General features: G+C 44.4%; 1 protein-coding gene and 1 long non-coding RNA gene across 2 annotated transcripts in view; both read left to right on the top strand.

The window, feature by feature from the left end:
• The window catches only part of SLC35F3 (solute carrier family 35 member F3), a 412,876-nt gene that overhangs the window by 184,113 nt on the left and 206,982 nt on the right, over window positions 1-21,781 (top strand). The gene's annotated exons all lie outside the window — the stretch shown is intronic.
• LOC122709442 lies at window positions 1,896-18,851 on the top strand. The gene is made up of 4 exons (XR_006345518.1): window positions 1,896-1,905; window positions 9,522-9,529; window positions 9,703-9,712; window positions 18,725-18,851. It is a non-coding gene; the product is annotated as an uncharacterized LOC122709442 (long non-coding RNA).

The following is a 21,781-nucleotide window of genomic DNA, read 5'->3' as shown; positions in this document are numbered from 1 at the left end:
AGATTAAAGGGCCCTGCATACATGCTAATCTTATCATCAGTCCCACCCTTGAACAATTGCCATAAAACGCCTCACCAAATCTTCCTGGGTTGGGACACACAGGTTTTGTGGGCATCAGCCTGCTGTGTCCCCCTTTGCCGGGCAAAGCGATGAAGCTATTCTTTTCTACTTCACCCAAAACTCTGCCTCTGAGATTCAATTTGACACTGGTGCACAGAGGCCACGTTTTTGGCATCGGTGGGGACTCTGGTGGTACCAGTGGCAATTGTGGAAGTAGATTTTTATCTAAAGGGGCAGATATGGCAAGTGATGACTTACAATGGCAGGAAGGGTGAACGGCTCTTTCACTCTTCTACATGGGTGTAAATTATCAGCAGTGCTGCTTTTCTCAGGTTGCCGTCATTTTCCATGAATTTTACTATTGAACCTGGAATTACCCCCAGAGAATCGGGAGCAGACCATCTAAGCTTAGGAAACTATAGCGGGGTTTCGGGAAGGTTCCAAGGGCTGAGGTGAAGTTAGTGGTCATTCACTACAAATGGACCAGCCATTATGGCCATGTACATCAATAGTAACCAAATAGAGGCTTTGCTTGGTGAATATGAATAAGGGAAAGGGGGTAGGTGGGAAATATATCAGAGAACATATACATATGTTGAAGCTGGATGAGGAGTGGAGGGCGGGCATGAAAGGAGAACGGGGTATAAATTAGGTAAAATTGATAGACGAAGCCAAGAAAGGTGATGTAACTACATCACAACACCTTTTTTTTTTTTTTCTGCTCCAGAGATAAAATTGACCTGGTGGTCTGGGCTCAGGGTATTTCCCAATATCATTGTGTACTGTTCTACAGGTGATTTACTACACTCCTTATGTCAGAACTAGCAACTTGGAGACCATATGAATTTCTTGTTTTTGTTCAGTCACTAAGTCATATCTGACTCTTTTGCAACCCCATGGACTATAGCCCGCTAGGCTCCTCTGTCGATGGGATTTCCCAGGCAAGAAGACTGGAGTGGGTTGCCATTTCCTTCTCCGGGGGCTCTTCCTGACCCAGAGATCAAACCTGTATGTCCTGCATTGGCAGGTGGATTCTTTACCACTGAACCACCAGCAAAGCCCATATGAATTTCTTAGGCATACTTCATGTGAATGAGAAAGGATTGGAAGTGTCAGAACATGGGACTCGGTATTCTGAAGGGCAGCAGGTTGTCTTCATTGATAAGAGCGTCCCTGGAGCCCAGCTGTCTGGGGGCAGTTATAGACCTGCCACTTTGGCAGGTTGTTCAGCTTCTCCACACTTCAGTCTTCTCATCTGTGAAATGGGAATAGGAGCAGTTTCTCTCATAGGGAGATGATGAGGACGAAGGAGTTCATGTGTGTAAAGCACTTAAAAGTGTGCTTGGGAAAATCTAAAGAAGAGGGGATATATGGGTACATACAGCTGGTTCATTTTGCTGTACATTAGAAACACTATCTTCCCTGGTGGCTCAGGTGGTAAAGTGTCTGCCTACAATGCAGGAGACCTGGGTTCAGTCCCTGGGTCGGGAAGATCTCCTGGAGAAGGAAATGGCAACCCACTCCAGTATTCTTGCCTGGAGAATCCCATGGCTGGAGGAGCCTGGTAGGCTACAGTCCATGGGGTTGCAAAGAGTCGGATACGACTGAGCTACTTCACTTTCCACTTTCAGAAACAAACACAACATTATAAAGCATCTATACTCCAATAAAGATTAATTAAAAAGAAAAAAAGAAATGCACTTGGCACATCATGAATACTCAGGAAGCATTAGCTATTCATCTTGTATCTCAGGGGATACTTTTACACCATGAAGTGGGGGCTGGATTTATTCCTACTTCCATCTGACACACGTGGAATGTTCTGCTTAGTTTCCTCTCTGTTCTGTGTTGTCTCTACTTAAACAAACAAGTTTTTAAGCCACGCCAGGCTGGAGAAGGCGCAGCGTGCAGCTTCTGTGGATGCAAGCAGATCTTCAGCACCGTGTTTGCTTGCTAGCATTGGTTTGACACCCCAGCCATTCTGGAAATACTTCCTTTCCCCTCCTCAGTGTTCTCCCCACAGATGTTAACTCTCCATGGGCCTTTCCTCAACTCACTGATCTCTTAAGAAATCAGAAAACCTTAGCAAAGCTCCAGCTTTTCCTATCCCCCAGCACCCTCCGACCTCGCCCCCTCCCAGCCTCCCTGGACCTGCAGCCAGTTGCTCTGTTTTCCTTCCGAGGAAGAAGCCATTGTAAAGATGCACTGGGAGAAGATCCTGAAATACAGATGCCCCCTGGCTCTGTTCCTCCTATAGACTCGTCTCCTCACCATTCCTTCTTTTTTAAAGGGTAAATTTTACTTTTTAGATTAAGTTTTTATTGGAGTATAGTTGTTTCACAGTGCTGGGTTAGCTGCTTCTGCAAGCCAAGTGAGTCAGCCATATGTACACACACATCCCCTCTCTTTTGGACTTCCCTCCCATCTAAGTCACCACAGTGTATCGAGTAGAGTCCCCTGAGTCATGCAGTTGGTCCTCGTTAGTTATCTGTTTTATAGGTAGTAGTGTATATATGCAGTCCATGGGGCCTCTAAGAGTCAAACACGACTGAGTGACTTCACTTTGACTTTTCACCTTCATGCATTGGAGAAGGAAATGGCAACCCACTCCAGTGTTCCTGCCTGGAGAATCCCAGGGACGGGGGAGCCTGGTGGGCCGCCGTCTATGGGGTCGCACAGAGTCGGACAGGACTGAAGCGACTTAGCAGCAGCAGCAGTGTATATATGTCAATCCCAGTCTCCCAGTTCATCCCACCCTGCTTCCCCCTGTGGGATCTGCATGTCTGTTCTCTACGTCTGTGTCTGTTTCTGCTGGAAACCGCCCCCCCACCCTGCTGTCCCAAGCATATTCAGACTCCTCCCCATTCATTTCACTGTCCATCCTTCCTCAGGATTTAGGCCTTATTACCTGTGGGACTGCAAAGAGTGTAGCTCCTTATCTATTTTGATAGGTTTGAATCTCTCCATGTCCAGAAAGTCTTTATTTGTGGGATGTTTGAGGAACTACCACCCTGCATGGTTAGAACAGGGTCCTGGGACAGTGGTGGGAAGCAGGGCTGGAGAGGTGAATCAGAGGCACATCCTGAATCTGGATATTCAGGCTTCACCAACTCATGTTATGCTGGGATAGGACTTCACTTATTTCTGTACTATACAAAGGCACTCTCAGCAAGAGGGTAGTGGATGGAGCCTCTGCCATTCACCCTTGAGGGGATGGTAGAGTGGGGTCAGGAAACCCTCTTACAAAGCTACTTCTGTGATCTAACATCACAGTGATGGAAACGACCGCTTCCATTTCTTGAGCACCCACCTTGGAATATGCACTTTACACAGTAAAGTAAAAGGTCTCTCAGTCATGTCCAACTCTTTGCAACCCCATGAACTGTAGCCTTCCTGGCTTCTCTGTCCATGGAATTCTCCAGGCCAGAATACTGGAGTGAGTTGCCGTTTCCTTCTCCAGGGGATTTTCCCATCCCAGGGAGCAAACCCAGATCTCCCACATCATAGGCAGTTTCTTTACTGTCTGAGCCACCAATAAATCCCCTATATATGAACAAGTTCCATTCCAAGAGTGCGTTTGTAAGTCCAGTTTGTTCCTAAGTCCAACAGAGTTAGCCTAGGTACCCAACTAACGCAATTGACTATATAGTACTGTACTGTAATAGATTTATAATACTTTTCACACAAATAATACATAAAAACACAAAAAATAAAGATAACATTTTTAATCTTGCAGTAGAGCACCTTGGAAAGCACAGTAGTACAGTACAGCAGCTGGCATACAAGGGCCTGGCATCGAATGAACAGGCAAGAAGAGTTACTGCCTGGAGGAGGGAGAGGAGGTAGGAGATGGTAGAGCTGAAGGATCGTCAGCGATAGGAGACGAAGGGCAAGGTGCAGCTTCACTTATGCCTGATGTTGACAGAATGCACGTTCTCATCTTTGAAAGTTGGCAAGTTAAAGGTTCATATGCAGGAGACTTACTATATACCCCAAGACCTCATCCAAGCCTCACAATAGCCAGGGGTAGCAAATATCACCTTACGTTTTACAGAGGAAGCATCTGGGCTCAGTGAAGTGAAGAGACGGCAAAGCCAGAGCCGAGGCTTGAGTCAAAACCCCTTCCCTCTCCCCCGACTTCATACTACCTACCACAAATAACCTCCCCAGTCTGCAGGGTCAGTTATGGAACCTGGACTAAGTCAATGATTGTGGAAGTTGAGAGGAGGAGGTAAAACTCAGAGGACTTGGTGATTGGATTTGAGGAGGAAGAAAATGAAAAGGATCCCAGGATGATTCCCAGGGCTTGGGTGTGTCTGAGTAGTGAATACTGGTGTGATCTACAAATGTAGGCTGCTGGAGAAAGTGCAGATTTGGTTGGTTATTCAGTCACTCAGTAGTATCAGACTCTTGGCGACCTCATGAACAGCAGCACGCCTGGTTTCCCTGTCCTTCACTATCTCCCAGAGTTGGCTCAGACTCATGTCCATTGAGTCAGTGATGCCATCTAACCATCTCATCCTCTGTTGTTCCCTTCATCTGCCCTCAATCTTTCCCAGCCTCAGGGTCTTTTCCAATGAGTCAGCTCTTTGCATTAGCTGACCAAAGTATTGGAGCTTCCAATGAATATTCAGGGCTGATTTCCTGTAGGATTGACTGGTTTGACCTCCTTGCAGTCCAAGGGACTCTCAAGAGTCTTCTCCAGCACCACAATTTGAAAGCATAAATTCTTCAGCTCTCAGCCTTGTTTATGGTCCAACTCTCACATCTGTAGGTGACTACTGGAAAAACCATAGCTTTGAGTATGCGGACCTTTGTCAGCAAAGTGATGTCTCTGCTTTTTAATATGCTGTCTAGGTTTGTCATAGCTTTTCTTCCAAGGAGCAAGCATCTTTTAATTTCAAGGCTGCAGTCACCATCCACAGTTATTTTGGAGCCCAAGAAAATAGAAATGATAATTTTGCAGACATGAAGGAGATGAAGAAACTAATCGGCACCTGCACATTCAAGGCACATGCCAGGACTTTCCTGGTGGTCCAGTGGTTATGAGCTTCCAGTGCAGGGGACGCAGGATCAGTCTGTGGTTGGAGAACTAAGATTGCACAAACCATGCAGCTCAGTCAAGGGGAAAAAAAAATCAAGGCATTTGGCAAGTGGAAGTGATGTGGTGATGATGGTGGTGGTACAGGTGAAGTTATCAGGGTCATGATGGAGCTGGTGGTGTTGATGTCGGATGTGTTGCTGATGGAAGTAGAAGCGAAAGTGGTTTTGGAGGTGTTGGTGGTGGCTTTGGTGGTGGTGATGGTCATGATGATGGTGATGAGGATGGTGGAGGTTGAAGTGGAGGTGGTTTTGGAGGTAGTGTGATGGTAGTAGCAACTGCGTAGAAGGAACAACAATCAGAGTGGAGATAAACTGTTGTCATCATCATCATTTTTTCATACTTTCCATTTTTCTGGTTGAGAGGGAAAATTATGGCCCAGGAAGGCAGAAATCATCCTTCTGGTTGAGAGGGAAAAGTATGAACAGAGAAGGCAGAAATCATACTGTGGACTACTGATTGAGCTGTGAGTCTGTTATGGACAGGCTAAACCTCCAGCTGCCAGAGTATACTTAGTAGTGGTTTCTGGGAAGCAACAAAGAACAGATATAATAATTTTGAATAAGAATTTGGCTCTTCTCGACATAAACTTAGAGACACCTGAAAACGCAGTCGTATTTTGAAGCAGGTTTTGCTGAAATGCGCTGACTGCACCTGGCTTTGGAGACCAACATGATGAGAGCCCAGAGTTGCGCTCTTTGCCAGCACACCTACTTCCACGAAGATTCTCCTCTCCAGGTGGGGGGTACCTGCCCAGTGTGTGGAACAGGCTGATGTCCAGTGACTCTTGGATGACCAAAGGAACTAATGGGGAAATGTTGGCATGGAATGTAAAGTGGAAACATTCTGCACCTTTGAGTTGACACGAGTTTATTATCACAAGCCTGATTTAGAAATAGTCACCAAGTTCACAGCCCAGAGCATCCTATAACTCTATTAACAGAGTTAATAGAAAGAAAGATCTTAGAATGTCAATGAGCTTTGACTAACATTTGCTTTCCATAATATGCATCCATTGTAGGACATGTAGTCTGAAGACCCAGTGTATTCTGAATAATTCATTGTGTGAACCTTATTTCTTAATTAAATAAATATAAACTAGATTTTATGATGTTAATAAAACGTGACAGCTGAATAAGACTCAAGGGAAAGAAACAAAATAAAAACAAATACTACTATGACCACCATTTCTATAAACAACAATTACCTTTGGGTCAAGTTTCTGAATAAAACATTTCTGGAAAGAGCCAGACATTCTCACATACTTGATTTCCCTCCAGCACCCCCCAAGGCAGTCCCTCAGCTTCTTCTGTAACATCTCCAATAGCAGCTATTGGAGATGATCTTATTATGTATATGTACCCATAGCGCCCTCTCACTTTCTGTATCTTGTTCCTCAAGGGATATTTTTGTGTGAAACCCACTCTGAAAAGTAAAAGGGCACCCAGGAAGCTGGTGTCGCCTTTGAGACAGATAATCAAAGAAAGCTGGTGAGTTTTCCCCTTTAGAATCCCTGGGATATTTCTGGTCAGTTTCTCTACATACTTTCCAAGGAAATGTGCAGAATATTTCCTGAATCTGTTTGTTGTTATAATGAAACCAAACAGTCCTGGAACAACTTGATGTTCTAACTTGGAAATAAATAGAGTTAAAGTGTGGACACACATATGCACATTTCTACTCTGTGGGACAGAGATGAGAATGGTGGGGGGGAGGGGAGAGGTGGTCTTTCTATCTCCATTTAACATGGTGAACTCAAAGTTAAATGTGGTCTTCCGGGGGATTTCCAGTTGGTGCCTTGTAAGGGGGATGGATCATGACTGTATTTCTTTGCCCAGAACCTGTAACTTTTGCCAGAAAGGGCCGTGTCAGGATAGAGCAGGGACCGGAGCTAAGCCACTTTGTCATTCATTCCCTTTGTTACATATCCTTATCTCTAAAGAGAGAGTTTCCCTAGAGCTCTTCTTTGAAAGTGAAAGTCATGTCTGACTCTTTGCGACCCCATGGACTGTAGCCCGCCAGGCTCCTCTGTGCATGGGATTCTCCAGGCAAGAATACTGGAGTGGGTTGCCATTCCCTTCTCCAGGGGACCTTCATGACCTAGGGAATCCAACCCAGGTCTCCAGAATTGTAGGCAGATTCTTTACCATCTGAGTCACCGAGGAAGCCCACAGAGCTCTTCTGTGGTGGCGAGCAATCTCATCAGCCTCCTCTCTTATCCCTCTTCATTTCATCAAGTACACTGCATCCTCTTGGGTCTTCTTTTAGTCCCTGAAACATGAGCAACTTCCCACCAAATGGTCTCCACCCATGCCTTGCCCACTGCTGGAAATGCTTTTTTGTCTAACTTTTTCATCTCAGATGAGCTAAGTCCTCCTATCCTGGTGGAACTCGGAGGAGACATCCATCCCTGAGCCACCGAAGCAGCCAGGGATGTCTTTCCACATCATTCCAGAAATGTATCGGAAGACCCATAGGTCTAATAATGGCAGACATTCTTCCTCCTTCAGCAACGATTGGGCAAAGTGTTTGATTTTTGTTGTGGCACTATATAGATAAGCTTAAACTTGGCCAAATGCATTTTCTACCTCAGGTTCAAGAAGCCTAAAGCATAGATTGGAGGAGACCTGTCCTGCTCAGCAGAGAGGAGGATGCCTTATTCTCACACAACTTTTCACTGGAGGAGTCCATGGTTGCCATGCCACACGTAACTGCCATGGTAGTTTCTGGGTTCAGCTACAAGCCCTTCAGAGAGTAGCCGTACTGGGAACTTCCCCGGTGGTCCAGTGGTTAAGAATTTGTCTTCCAAAGCAGGCAGTGCAGGTTCAATCCCTGATGGAGGAGCTAAGACTTCAAATGCATTGAGGCCAAAAAACCAGAACATAAAACAGAAGCAATGTTGTAACAAACTTAACAAAAACTTAAAAGGAAGCATTGGTACTGAATTTTAAAAATAAAGGATACATGTATATGTATAACTGAATGACTTTTCTTATACCTGAAACTAACATGACCTTGTAAACCAACTGTACTCTAAAACAAAAATGAAAAAAATGAAAAACGGTATTAGTATCAACGGTTACACAGAATGAATTTACTCTTCACCTTTCCACATGGGAGAAAAAGAGGAACCACATATCTTCCATTGCCTGGGACTTCTTCAGAAGACAGACACCCTATCTGTTGAACAAAAACTTGAGAGTTTTTTTAAAAATTCTTATTTATTTGCATTTTTTAAGATTTGTATTGAAAGATAGTTGATTTACAATGTGTGTTAGTTTCAGGTGTCCAGCAAGGTGACTCAGTTTTATACACGTATCTTCTTTTTTTACCCTCACTTCCATTATAGGTTATTTTGTATATAGTTTCCTATGCTGTACAGTAGGTCCCTGTTGTTTATCTATTTTATATATAATAGTATGTATGAAAGCTTGAGTTTTAAAGTCATTGCATTTTTGGAAACTTGAGAGCAGGATCTCAGACCAGATTCATCTCTGGATTGATTTTGGGGCAGGGGAGGCAGGGAAGACTTGGTATTGTTGTTTATCTTATTCCTTGTTTGGGAGAAGATAGGAAAACAAGGTTAGGGATGTATCCTGGACTGTCTGAGCAAGGAAGGATACAGAAGGCCTTTTCCAGAAAACTCCAGCCTTGTGCAAGATCCATCTTTTCAGCACATGTGCTCATTTCTTGGTCCGTAAACTGTGAACATTATTTCCTCCCCAGAATGGATAAAAGATGAGTGAGCGAGGGTCTGGGCTGTGCCATGCTTCATTGGCTAGGAGGTGAGACTCACACAGGTCTGAAAAGCACTGAAACCCCAAACGTTGCCCCCACTGTGACTGCTGCCCGTGACGTGACATATCCGGGTCCCTCCATGCCCCCTCTCATTCCTTCTGCAGTTACACAGCCCACTAAACATGCCCAGGAGTTAAGCTGCCCAAGCAGCTGTCGATTTCCACATGAAGATTCCAAACCGCAGCAGCTGAAGTCTGAACTCCTGCAAAAAATACTTGGCAGGAAATACCCACAGATGGCCCAACAAGCTCACTGATCTGCTTGTAACTGAAACAGAAGCCAGACACGCGTGGGAGAAGGAAGAGTGAACGGAGCAGAGCCTGGGAAACTCACTGAAGGCGGTGTTCTCCGCCTAAATCCGCATCGTGCAAAGTGACATGTCGTTCTGCACACACATTTTAGTGCGTTGAAAAAACAGCTGGAAATATACGTGTAAGATTAGACGCCTGTAAATAGAAGGCAAGAATGGTGAACGTAGCATGGGGTGACATTTGGAAGCCAGCCTCCTGACTGACATGTGGGAGAGACACCAGCGCATTCAAGTTCAGTGTGCTTGTCCAAGTTTCCAAGGTGACTCAGGAGAGGATGTGCATTTGTACCTCGATGACTCCCCACCCTTCTCAATGTGTCCCTGATGTTGCCTGGGCAGTTCTACTTCGTGATTCTTCATGAGAGAAATGAACTGCATCTGAGCATCTGCCTCTGATCACGGCTACATCTGGCCTTCAAGGCCACCCTCAGAGGCCAAGGATTGTGAAGCGTGGGTCATGGGCAGATGGACTTCGGTGCAGGCTGTGGACCTTATAGGAACTGTGAACCCCCTGGGCTGTGGTCCAGGAGTGCCTGCAGAACCCTGAGTTGGGGGGTCATGTATGGACGGGTGAGCCTTTGTGGAGGCCCAAGTTTCCAGAAAAGTTCCAGCACCTTATTGGAGAAAAAAAAGAAAAACAGTTTGGCCACTGCGTGATTGGGTCAGCATCACCTCTCCCCAGTCCCAGCACATAGTCACAAGGCACCCCGTGAATTTGCCTGTGTGGGGAGGGGAGAGCCAGTGAGTAAGCCCAGCTTTCCCAACTGGGCAGGATGCTGCCAAAGGGGCACATCTCCAGCTCTCACAGCATCCAGGCCATTGCATTGGGAGCTCCATGACTGGGAGGAGGGGGCAGATTGGGAGAGCAGCGTATAAGATACCTGGAGGGCATTAAAGGTCATGGTTCCAGCTGACAGCATCCTTGGTTCCATCAGGAAGCGGGCTCATGAGCCTGGGGAAAATCTCACCCCCAGACCCCCTCAACTGGCCCGTGTGCACCCCCAGCACACCACGTGGCAAACCCCACCTCACCCATTTTGGCCGTTCCCCGCCTGAGCTCCCCAGGACCGCAGCCGAAAGTTGGACCAGGCTGCCCTCAAGGGTGAAGCCACAAACTTGAATTGTAGTGCCACCTTCAGGAAGACACAGGAAAGGCAATCCGCAGTCCACATTGTATGTAGAGAAGACTCTCACGCTTAAGAATTCTGCCAGGAGAGGGAGCAGGAAGCTTGGGGCAGGTGTATCTATGCAGGTCTGAGAAAGCCTCAGAATCTGGCAGACTAATGAAAGGTATTTCTACCCTGAAGGCACTTAGTAAAAATTAGAGGAAGTGAAAGGGAAAGTCGCTCAGTCATGTCCAACTCTTTGCGACCCCATGGACTGTAGCCCGCCAGGCTCTTCTGTCCATGGGATTCTCCAGGACAGAATACTGGAGTGGGTAGCCATTCCCTTCTCCAGGGGATCTTCCCAAATGCTACCTCAAATATGGAAACAACAGTGCAGAACGCCGAGGACCATGAGAAATCAAGGAAATGTGGCATCATTAAAAAGATCACCGGAATCTTCTAGTAACCAAACCCCAAGACATGGAGATCTGCAACTTACCTGGTAAAAAATTAGATATAGCACTTTTACAGAAACTCATTGAGCTATAAGAAAACACAGAAAAACGAGTCAGTGAAATCAGGAAAGCCGTACACAACCAAAATGAGAAATTTAACAAAGAGATAGAAATCAAAGAAAGAACCAAACACATTCCGGAGCTGAAGAATTCCATGAATGAAGTAAAAAATGCAATAGAAAGAATCAACATTACAGTCGATTAAATAGAAGAAAACAGCCAGTGAGACTGAGGAGAGGAGCTTTGAAATAAGCCTGTTCAGGACTTCCGTGGCGGTCCACCTAAGAATCTGCCGTCCGACGCAGGGGACACGGGTTTGATCCCTGGTTGGGGAACTAAGATCCACACACAACTAGAGAACCTGTGTGCTACAACGAGAAGCTCATGTGCTGCTACAGAGACCCAACACAGCCTAACGATAATAATAAATATATTTTTTAAAAAAGAAGTGACCCTGTTTGAGGAGACAGAAGAAAGAAAGAAAGGGAGGAAAGCATCTTCACCTATGTTTTCTGTCTTCTCTCACGTGATCTATGAGACAGTATTAAGAAAAGCAATAGCTAAATCATTGAAGTTTCAAAAGGAGAAGAGATGGAGAAGGAGATAGAATAATTATTTAAAGACATGATGGCTGAGTGCTTCCCAAACTAGGAAGAGATTTGGAATTCCAAGTTCATGAAGCTAAAAATCATCCTATTATTTCAAACCAAGGCAATCTTTTCTAAGACACATAATAATAAAAAATGTCAAAAATCAAAGACAAAGAGAGAATCCTAAAGGCAGCAATAGAAAATATTATAACATACAAGGAAATCTCATTGGCTATCAGCAGATTTCTCAGCAGAAAAGTTACAAGCTGGGAGGGAGTGGGATATTTTCAAAGGGCTAAAAGAAAAAACATGTTGACCAAGAATACTCTATTCAGCAAAGTTATCCTTCAGAAATGAAAGATAAAGACTTCTCAGACAAACAAAATCTGATGAAATCCATCCCCACGAGATCTTCCTTAAAAAGAAAAACTAAATTGAAAAGATCCATGCTCCCCAGTGTTCACAGCAGCACTGGTTACAATGGCCAAGACGCAACCTCAATGTGCATCGACAGGTGATAAAGAAGATGTGGCATATGTATGTATGAATATTAGTTGTAAAAGAGAATGAAATAATGCCATTTGCAGCAACATTGATGGATTATCATACTAAGTGAAGTAAGTCAGCCAGAGAAAGACAAATGTCATATGATATCACTCCTACATGGAATCTAAAGAAAAGATACAAAAGAATTTATTTACAAAATAGAAATAAATTCACAGACTTAGAAAACAAACTTATGGTTACCAAAGAGGGGAGGCAGGGGCAAGGATAAATTGGCAATTTGGGATTAAAAGATATACACTGCTATATATAAAATAGATAAACAATAAGGACCTACTTTATAGCACAGGGAACTATATTCAGTATCTTATAAAAAACTGTAATGGAAAAGACAGCATATTAAAAAGCAGAGACATTACTTTACCAACAAAGGTCGGTCTAGCCAAGGCTATGGTTTTTCCAGTAGTCATGCATGGAGGTGAGAGTTGGACTATAAAGAAAGCTGAGGGCCAAAGAATTGATGCTTTTGAACTGTGGTGTTGGAGAAGACTCTTGAGAGTCCCTTGGACTGCAAGGAGATCCAGCCAGTCCATCCTAAAGGAGATCAGTCCTGGGCGTTCACTGGAAGGACTGATGCTGAAGCTGAAACTCCAATACTTTGGCCACCTGATGCAAAGAGCTGACTCACTTGGAAAGACCCTGATGCTGGGAAAGATTGAAGGCAGGAGGAGAAGGGGACGACAGAGGATGAGATCATCGACTCGATGGACATGAGTTTGAGTAAACTCCAGGAGTTGGTGATGGACAGGGAGGCCTGGTGTGCTGCCGTCCCTGGGGTTGCAAAGAGTCAGACAGGACTGAGTGACTGAACTGAACTGAATGGAAAAGAATCTGAAAAAGTATATTCTGGATCACTTTGCTGTACATCTAAAACATTGTACAGTTTTAAAAAATAAATCAAATAAATAAGTAAATTCTCACATTGCTTAAGGATTTGTGGGAAAAAAGTAGCACTCCCTACTGAAGATCTCTTTGTTTAGAATCTTAGGGCAGGTAGGAATTTTACAGAGGGGCTAGGAATAGAGAGTGGGGCTTCCCAGGTGGCATGGTGGTAAAGAACCCACCTTCCAATGCAGGAGACCTAAGAGACACGGGTTTGATCCCTGGGTCAGGAAGATCCCCTGAAGGAGGGATGGCAGCCCACTCCAGTATTCTTGCCTGGAGAATCCCATGGACAGAGGAGCCTGGCGGACTACAGTCCATGGGGTCACAAAGAGTCGGACACGACTGAAGCAAGTTAGGATAAATGCATATTTAATTCTAATTATAATATACCCTGAAATGAAGTCTTTCTCCTTTCCTTGGCTTTAGTTCATGGCACGTGGTGACTTGTAAGACACTTTTCACCGAAGTACGCATACTGATGCAAGTGTTCTCCTGTCCTGCTCATGCAGTGATGCTCTGGTAAATGTTTTACCACCAGATCTCCAGGAGGGGGAGCTCTTGTAGCATTTGTCAACTTCCGTGGTGTCGGTGCTGCCACACCGCTGTCTTCAGACTTCCAAGGTGATGTCACCAAATGTGTATTTGGGAGAAGATGCACATAATGATCTTATGAGCCAGCGGAGTTAGCCTGAACATCACCGCATGCCATTAATAGATTTCTACTGTTATTTGGAAATAACATGTGTGTTCATTGCTAATGGAAATATACTGAATTTTGCTTAAGTTTGGAAAAAAAATTTTGAAAATATGCTCTTGAATCGTTTGAATTTCTGTGAAAGGCTTATATTTTTTTTAAAAAAGATTGCATATGTGTTCCTTTAGATGTGAGAAAAGGAAGGTAAATAAAACTACATATTCAACATGGCTGATTTATCTTTAATTATAAACTGACATAATTAGGGGAGGTTCCATTTTAGAGGTTCCATGAATGACTATTAGTTTAAGGGGAGAATTGCAGAATACTATGAGAGTTAATGGTGATTGCAGCCATGAAATTAAAAGACGCTTACTCCTTGGAAGGAAAGTTATGACCAACCTAGATAGCATATTAAAAAGCAGAGACATTACTTTGCCAACAAAGATCTGTCTAGTCAAGACCATGGTTTTTCCAGTGGTCATGTATGGATGTGAGAGCTGGATTGTGAAGAAAGCTGAGCGCCGAAAAATTGATGCTTTTGAACTGTGGTGTTGGAGAAGACTCTTGAGAGTCCCTTGGACCGCAAGGAGATCCAACCAGTCCATCCTAAAGGAGATCAGTCCTGGGTGTTCATTGGAGGGACTGATGTTGAAGCTGAAACTCCAATACTTTGTCCACCTCATGTGAAGAGTTGATTTATTGGAAAAGACCCTGATGCTGGGAGGGATTGGGGGCAGGAGGAGAAGGGGACGACAGAGGATGAGATGGCTGGATGGCATCACCGACTCGATGGACATGAGTTTGAGTAAACTCTGGGAGTTGGTGATGGACAGGGAGGCCTGGTGTGCTGCGGTTCATGGGGTCGCAAAGAGTCAGACACGACTGAGCGACTGAACTGAGCTGATGAGAGTTAAAATATTTGTGAGTCATGACTGATTCAGTTTTGTTATTCTGTTTTGGACAGAACTATCAATCTCTCCTTGGGTTCATGTACACTTGACATTGAAAATGATGCCCTTTCTTGAGAATATAAGTTTGATTGTTTTGAATCTGTTTTGTTTTTTTTTTTTTAAATCAGCCTCAGAACAAGAGATTTAAACACCTAGCAGAATTTTAGGTTGGCCTGAGAAGGGATGTTCTTTCTTGGACATTTGCAGGAAAATTGAGGAGAAATTTTTCGTCAGGTAAATAGAGACACAAGATGGTGCTAAAGGAGTGTCTTTTAGGCATGTGGTTCCTTTATTTTAAAACCATATTTAGAAATGAGTTATTTTAAGATGTGATCTACATATCGGTGTGTATGGGTGTTTAAGGATCTTTTAAGAGGAGATCAGTACTGAATTAATGCAAAAATGTGGTGGGAAAGAATTCGTGAAGACTGTGAAATGAACAGATCAGTGTGAGGAGGGTAGGGGGCGGGGGGTTGCTTCTGTCCCCTGACTTCTCTTCTCTCTGAGGAAGCGCATTCATCTTGCCTTCTCTTGCTTGTGGTCGACTAAGAGCTCAGGTTGGTATCTGCTCCAGGAAGGAAACTTGTCAGAATCTCCTGGAAGAACTTTTAAGAAAGAAAAACAACCTGTCCTTGGTTGCATCAGATCTCAGCTGTGGCTCTCGGGATCTTCATTATCTCCCGCAGAGCGTGGTTTCTCTGGTTGTAGTCGCCCTGGGGTATGTGGGATTTTAGTTCCCCAACCAGGGATCGAACCCACATCCCCTACAGATCCTTAACCATTGGACAACCAGGAAAGTGCCTCCTGGAAGAGCTTCGATGTGCAAGGTTTCTCTCTGCCTTGGGGGAGATTTCCTAGTCTGACCTCCCATCCCATCTTCATTCGTTCATATCTCTGCCCTCTTTGCCCACTGCTGCCCCTATGTCTGTTAATGTACAGAGATACCTTCCCAGATGTAACCTGGTCCCTGTGTGCCCTTACATATGGACTATTCAGAGGACCAAAAGTCCTGGCTGCTTTCTTTTATTATTTTTTTAAAATTATTTATTTATGTATTTATTTTTGGCTGCACTGGGTCTTGGTTGCGTGGACTTTCTCTAGTTGCAGTGAGCGAGGGCTCACTAGAACCTGAGTCTCCTGCATTGACAGGCCGATTCTTAACCACTGGACCCCCAGGGAAGTTCCTTACTCTCGTTTTAAAATTGAGGAAACTGAGACTCATGGAGGTCAAATGACTTTTGCCCAAAGTCACACACAGATACCTGGAAGACCAGGGTGCCAGCTATTCTGACAGAACAGTCAGAATTTTGATGTATTAATTTGCTTTTCCTTTAATAAAAAGCCAGCATTGCTTATTTAGAGAAAGACCACAAATAGCACCCAGGAGGTCTGAGTGAATTGTCTGAATCACACTGTGAAAGTTGGCTTGGCTCCAAGGGAGCAGAAGCCAGGGTTGGCAGGAGCTCACAACCCCTCTGGAAGTTTCTGCTTGGACCAGGCACATGTTATGTCCACACACATCAGCTGCAGCACTCCTGGCTGAACTCAGGACACTGGGAGGAGGCTGTCTGTTTCCCACACAGGATCACAGGGCAGGGCTGGGAGGTGGGAAGGGGCATGCAACCTCTGGCACAGTAATACAACCTAGCTCTGTCCCCTAAATCCCGTGCTGCCTGGGCCTTCGACTCTAATCCAATAGCATTGCCACAACCCAGTAGAGCCAAGTGTTCACTAGAACAAATTCTCTTAACTGCCACAGTCTCGTGGAGACATCAAGAGTGGAAAAATCAAACTCATCATGAAAAAATCTGACTTGTGACCATCTGTAGCTGACTAGTTATGAAAATGTTTAGAATGATGCGATGAGTCTGCTGTGGTGTAGAAATGTTCCATGTTTATCAGCAGCTTCACAAAAACTCTGGTTCCGGGAGTGGGTCCTTTCTGTGTTCTATGCCAATCTGAAGCAGAAATGAAGCCCAGTTACTTCCTATGTTAGCCTGGTGTCTGATCCTTAGACCATATCTGACTTGCACCCCTGGGAGATATAAAATCCTCTAGCCTCTTATATTAGGTGATTAACAATTATACCCAGACAGCTAAACCAGCTAGTATTCTGGTGAGGATGTGAATATAATAGTGATAATAACTAAAAGGTACAGATGAGCCACTAAAAATAGCATCCTTGCCTATTATATGAGAAGTAAACCTCCATCAGGCAGCAACATGCACCATCAAATTTTTCTGCTTTGCACACCCCCTGCTAACAATAATACAGTCCTCAGTGATTTAAAGAGCAAAGCAACTTTTTTCTCCTGGAATCTGACTGTAATTTGTGAGCTGCCTTTGTAAAAGCACCCTGGCTGGAAAGGTCCATTGGGCAATGTCTCTCTGTTTCCTAGAGGGGAAATTGAAGCAGCGAAAATGACTTGTACCCTTATTACTACTGAATGGAACTTGGGGTTCTCATTTCTTATGGAGTGAAAATAAACTCTCAATATCTTCTCTTAAAGCATTGGCAGTCAGTGATAATATCTCTATCATATAACTGTTTTACAGTTCTCCACTCGAAAGTAGAGTTAGCTTGGCAACCTGCTTGGTCCCAGTCATGGTTGGCCCTTAGGGCTGGATCCCTCAGATGTGCTCCCTGCAGGAAGCCATCTGAGTGTCTGACATCCGGGGCTTGATGGCATGACAGGGGACAGAGCCCACAGCAGACATGCAGTGTCGCAGAGGTCACGGCGCTTTCCTGCTGAGGGTCCTCAGTGCTCATTTTACCGACAACTGTGATTGCTCACTGGATACCAGCCAGTGTACTGAGGATTCAGACAAATAACGGAGCATCAGTGAAACCTCCCTGTGGCGCTGCTGGACAGTGCCCTGATGCTTTCTAGGCATTCAGCTCTCCTGGGTGGGGCAGCAAAGATGACATTTTGTCCAAGACTCAGTTGTGGTGTTCAGTCGCTCAGTCATGTCTGATTCTGTGTGACCCCATGGACTGCAGCACACCAGGCTTCCCTGTCCTCTGCTATCTCCTGGAGTTTGCTCAAACTCATGTCCATTGAGTCGATGATGCCATCCAACCATCCCATCCTCCTGTCCTCAATTTTTCCCAGCATCAGGGTCTTTTCCAATGAATCAGCTCTTCGCATCAAGTGGCCAAAGTATTGGAATTTCAGCTTCAGCCCTTCCAATGAATATTCAGAGTTGGTTTCCTTTAGGATTGACTGGTTTGATCTCCTTGCTGTCCAAAGGGACTTGCAAGAGTCTTTTCCAGCACCACAATACAAAAGCATCAATTCTTCAGCGCTCAGACTTCTTTGTGATCCAGCTGTCACATCTGTACATTACTACTGGAAAAACTATAGCTTGACTATATGGACATTTGTTCACAAAGTGATGTCTCTGCTTTTTAATATGCTGTCTAGGTTTGTCATAGCATTTCTTCCAAGGAGCAAGTATCTTTTAATTTCATGGCTGCAGTCACCACCAGCAGTGATTTTGGAGCCCAAGAAAAGACTCAGAATTTATCTTTATTTATCAAATGTCTTCCACCCAGTATTTCTGCTGAGCTTCCCCTACAGTCATTTGCACACATTTGAAGGTAGAGAAGTCAGAGGATGAGATGTTTCCATAGCGTCACCAACTCAATGGACATGAACTTGAGCAAACTTCAGGAGATCGTGGAGGACAGGGAAGCCTAGAGTGCTGCAGTCCATGGGGTCGCAAAGAGCCAGACACCACTGAGCGACTGAACAGTAAGAGAAATCAGGCTTGACTTTTTGGGCCTCTTCCCACATTAACCTGAGGACATGTTGCCCACTAGAGGTTAAAATAAATCAGTACCTTGCAACACAGTCTTGTTTAGTAGCATTCTATTTTAGGTGAGGAAATGTTGAAAACAAAGATGATGAAAACAGAGATGAAAATATTCTAGAGAAGGAATGAAGCTAAAGTAATTGTGAACCTGGAGATTCATAGTTCTGGTGATGGGGACCATAGGGGTGTGTATAAAATACACTCATCTTTTCTCAGTTATGTTTTGGTTCATAAGATCACCCCTGGTGATCTCCAAGTGGCAGTGCCCTATGACAGATTCTAGACGTTGTGTTTTATCACTTTTCCTGAGATTTAGATGGGAGCTGTCTCAGAAATATCATGGTAATCCCAGTCTATGCCCCGACCAGTAATGCTGAAGAAGCTGAAGTTGAACGGTTTTATGAAGACCTACAAGACCTTTTAGAACTAACACCCAAAAAAGATGTCCTTTTCATTATAGGGGACTGGAATGCAAAAGTAGGAAGTCAAGAAACACCTGGAGTAACAGGGAAATTTGGCCTTGGAGTACAGAATGAAGCAGGGCAAAGGCTAATAGAGTTTTGCTAAGAGAATGCACTGGTCATGGGCAAACACCCTCTTCCAACAACACAAGAGAAGACTCTACACATGGACATCACCAGATGGTCAACACCAAAATCAGATCGATTATATTCTTCACAGGCAAAGATGGAGAAGCTCTATACAGTCAGCAAAAACAAGACCAGGAGCTGACTGTGGCTCAGATCATGAACTCCTTATTGCCAGATTTAGACTTGAATAGAAGAAAGTGGGGAAAACCACTAGACCATTCAGGTATGACCTAAATCAAATCCCTTATGACTATACAGTGGAAGTGAGAAATAGATATAAGGGACTAGATCCGATAGACAGAGTGCCTGATGAACTATGGATGGAGGTTCGTGACATTGTACAGGAGACAGGGATCAAGACCATCCCCAAGAAAAAGAAATGCAAAAAGGCAAAATGGCTGTCTGAGGAGGCCCTACAAATAGCTGTGAAAAGAAGTGAAAAGCAAAGGAGAAAAGGAAAGATATACCCATCTGAATGCAGAGTTCCAAAGAATAGCAAGGAGAAATAAGAAAGCCTTCCTCAGTGATCAGTGCAAAGAAATAGAGGAAAACAATAGAATGGGAAAGACTAGAGATCTCAAGAAAATGAGAGATACCAAGGGAACATTTCATGCAAAGATGGACTCAATAAAGGACAGAAGTGGTATGGACCTAACAGAAGCAGAAGATATTAAGAAGAGGTGGCAAGAATACACAGAAGAACTGTACAAAAAAGATCTTCACAACCCAGATAATCAACGATGGTGTGATCACTCACACTCACCTAGAGCCAGACATCCTGGAATGTGAAGTCAAGTGGGCCTTAGAAAGCATCACTACGAACAAAGCTAGTGGAGGCGATGGAATTCCAGTTGAGCTGTTTCAAACCCTGAAAGATGATGCTGTGAAAGTGCTGCACTCAATATGCCAGCAAATTTAGAAAACTCAGCAGTGGCCAGAGGACTGGAAAAGGTCAGTTTTCATTCCAACCCTAAAGAAAGGCAATGCCAAAGAATGCTCAAACTACCGCACAATTGCACTCATCTCGCACGCTAGTAAAGTAATGCTCAAAATTCTCCAAGCCAGGCTTCAGCAACATGTGAACCGTGAACTCCCAGATGTTCAAGCTGGTTTTAGAAAAGGCAGAGGAACCAGAGATCAAATTGCCAACATTTGCTGAATCATCAAAAAAGCAAGAGAGTTCCAGAAAAACATCTATTTCTGCTTTATTGACTATACCAGATCATTTGACTGTGTGGATTACCATAAACTGTGGAAGATTCTGAAAGAGATGAAAATACCAGACCACCTGACCTGCCTCTTGAGAAACCTGTATGCAGGTCAGGAAGCAACAGTTAGAACTGAACATGGAACAACAGACTGGTTCCAAATAGGAAAAGGAGTACGTCAAGGCTGTATATTGTCACCCTGCTTATTTAACTTATATGCAGAGTACATCATGAGAAACGCTGGGCTGGAAGAAGCACAAGCTGGAATCAAGATTGCCGGGAGAAATATCAATAACCTCAGATATGCAGATGACACCACCCTTATGGCAGAGAGTGAAGAGGAACTAAAAAGCCTTTTGATGAAAGTGAAAGAGGAGAGTGAAAAAGTTGGCTTAAAGCTCAACATTCAGAAAACTAAGATCATGACATCCAGTCCCATCACTTTGTGGCAAATGGATGGGGAAACAGTGAAAATAATGACTGACTTTATTTTTCTGGGCTCCAAAAGCACTGCAGATGGTGATTGCAGCCATGAAATTAAAAGACGCTTACTCCTTAGAAGGAAAGTTATGACCAATTTAGACAGCATACTAAAAAGCAGAGACATTACTTTGTCAACAAAGGTCCATCTAGTCAAGGCTATGGCTTTTCCAGTGGTCATGTATGGATGTGAGAGTTGGACTATAAAGAAAGCTGAGCTCAGAAGAATTGGTGCTTTTGAACTGTGGTGCTGGAGAAGACTCTTGAGAGTCCCTTGGACTGCAAGGAGATCCAACTAGTCCATCCTAAAGGAGATCAATCCTGGGTGTTCATTGGAACGACTGATGCTGAGCTGAAACTCCAATACTTTTGCCACCTCATGCAAAGAGCTGACTCATTGGAAAAGACCCTGATGCTGGGAAAGATTGAAATCAGGAGGAGAAGGGGATGACAGAGGATGAGATGGTTGGATGGCATCACCGACTTAATGGACATGAGTTTGGGTAGGCTCTGGGAGTTGGTGATGGACAGGGAGGCCTGGCGTGCTGCGGTGCATGGGGTCGCAAAGAGTCAGACACGACTGAGTGACTGAACTGAATTGAACTGTCTCAGAAAAAGTGTGTTTCCTTTGTGTCACCACACATAGCTTGCCTCTCGTGAATGATGAGACCAACACTGCTTTCTTTTTACAGACCCACACCTGACCTGGCCACTTAGGTCCTTTCTCTTCCTTATTATCCTGCTCATATCGGTCAGGGTCACCCAGTTTATGGTGCAGTGACAAATGACCCGCAGATCTCAAGAGCTGGCAACAGTGTAGGTTTGTTTCTCACTTTAGCTGCACGTGCATTCTGGGCAGACTTCACTCTGACTCACATCATCTTTTTTTTTTTTAATTTATTTATGTGTTTATTTTGGCTGCACTGGGTCTTTGTGTGTGAGGGCTCTCTCTAGTTGTGGTTCTTGAGCTTCCCACTGCAGTGGCTTCTCTTGGTGCGGAGCATGGGCTCTAGACCTGCAGGCTTCAGTCGTTGCAGCTCTCAGGCTCTGGAGCTCAGCAGCCACGGCATACAGGGTCAGTTGTCTCCAGGCATGTGGGATCTTCCTGGAC

This window comes from Cervus elaphus, chromosome 15 (genome assembly GCF_910594005.1).
Source record: "Cervus elaphus chromosome 15, mCerEla1.1, whole genome shotgun sequence".
Lineage (NCBI taxonomy): Eukaryota > Metazoa > Chordata > Mammalia > Artiodactyla > Cervidae > Cervus > Cervus elaphus.
Note: the sequence above shows the minus strand (reverse complement) of the source record. Positions and strands in the feature narration are given on the sequence as shown.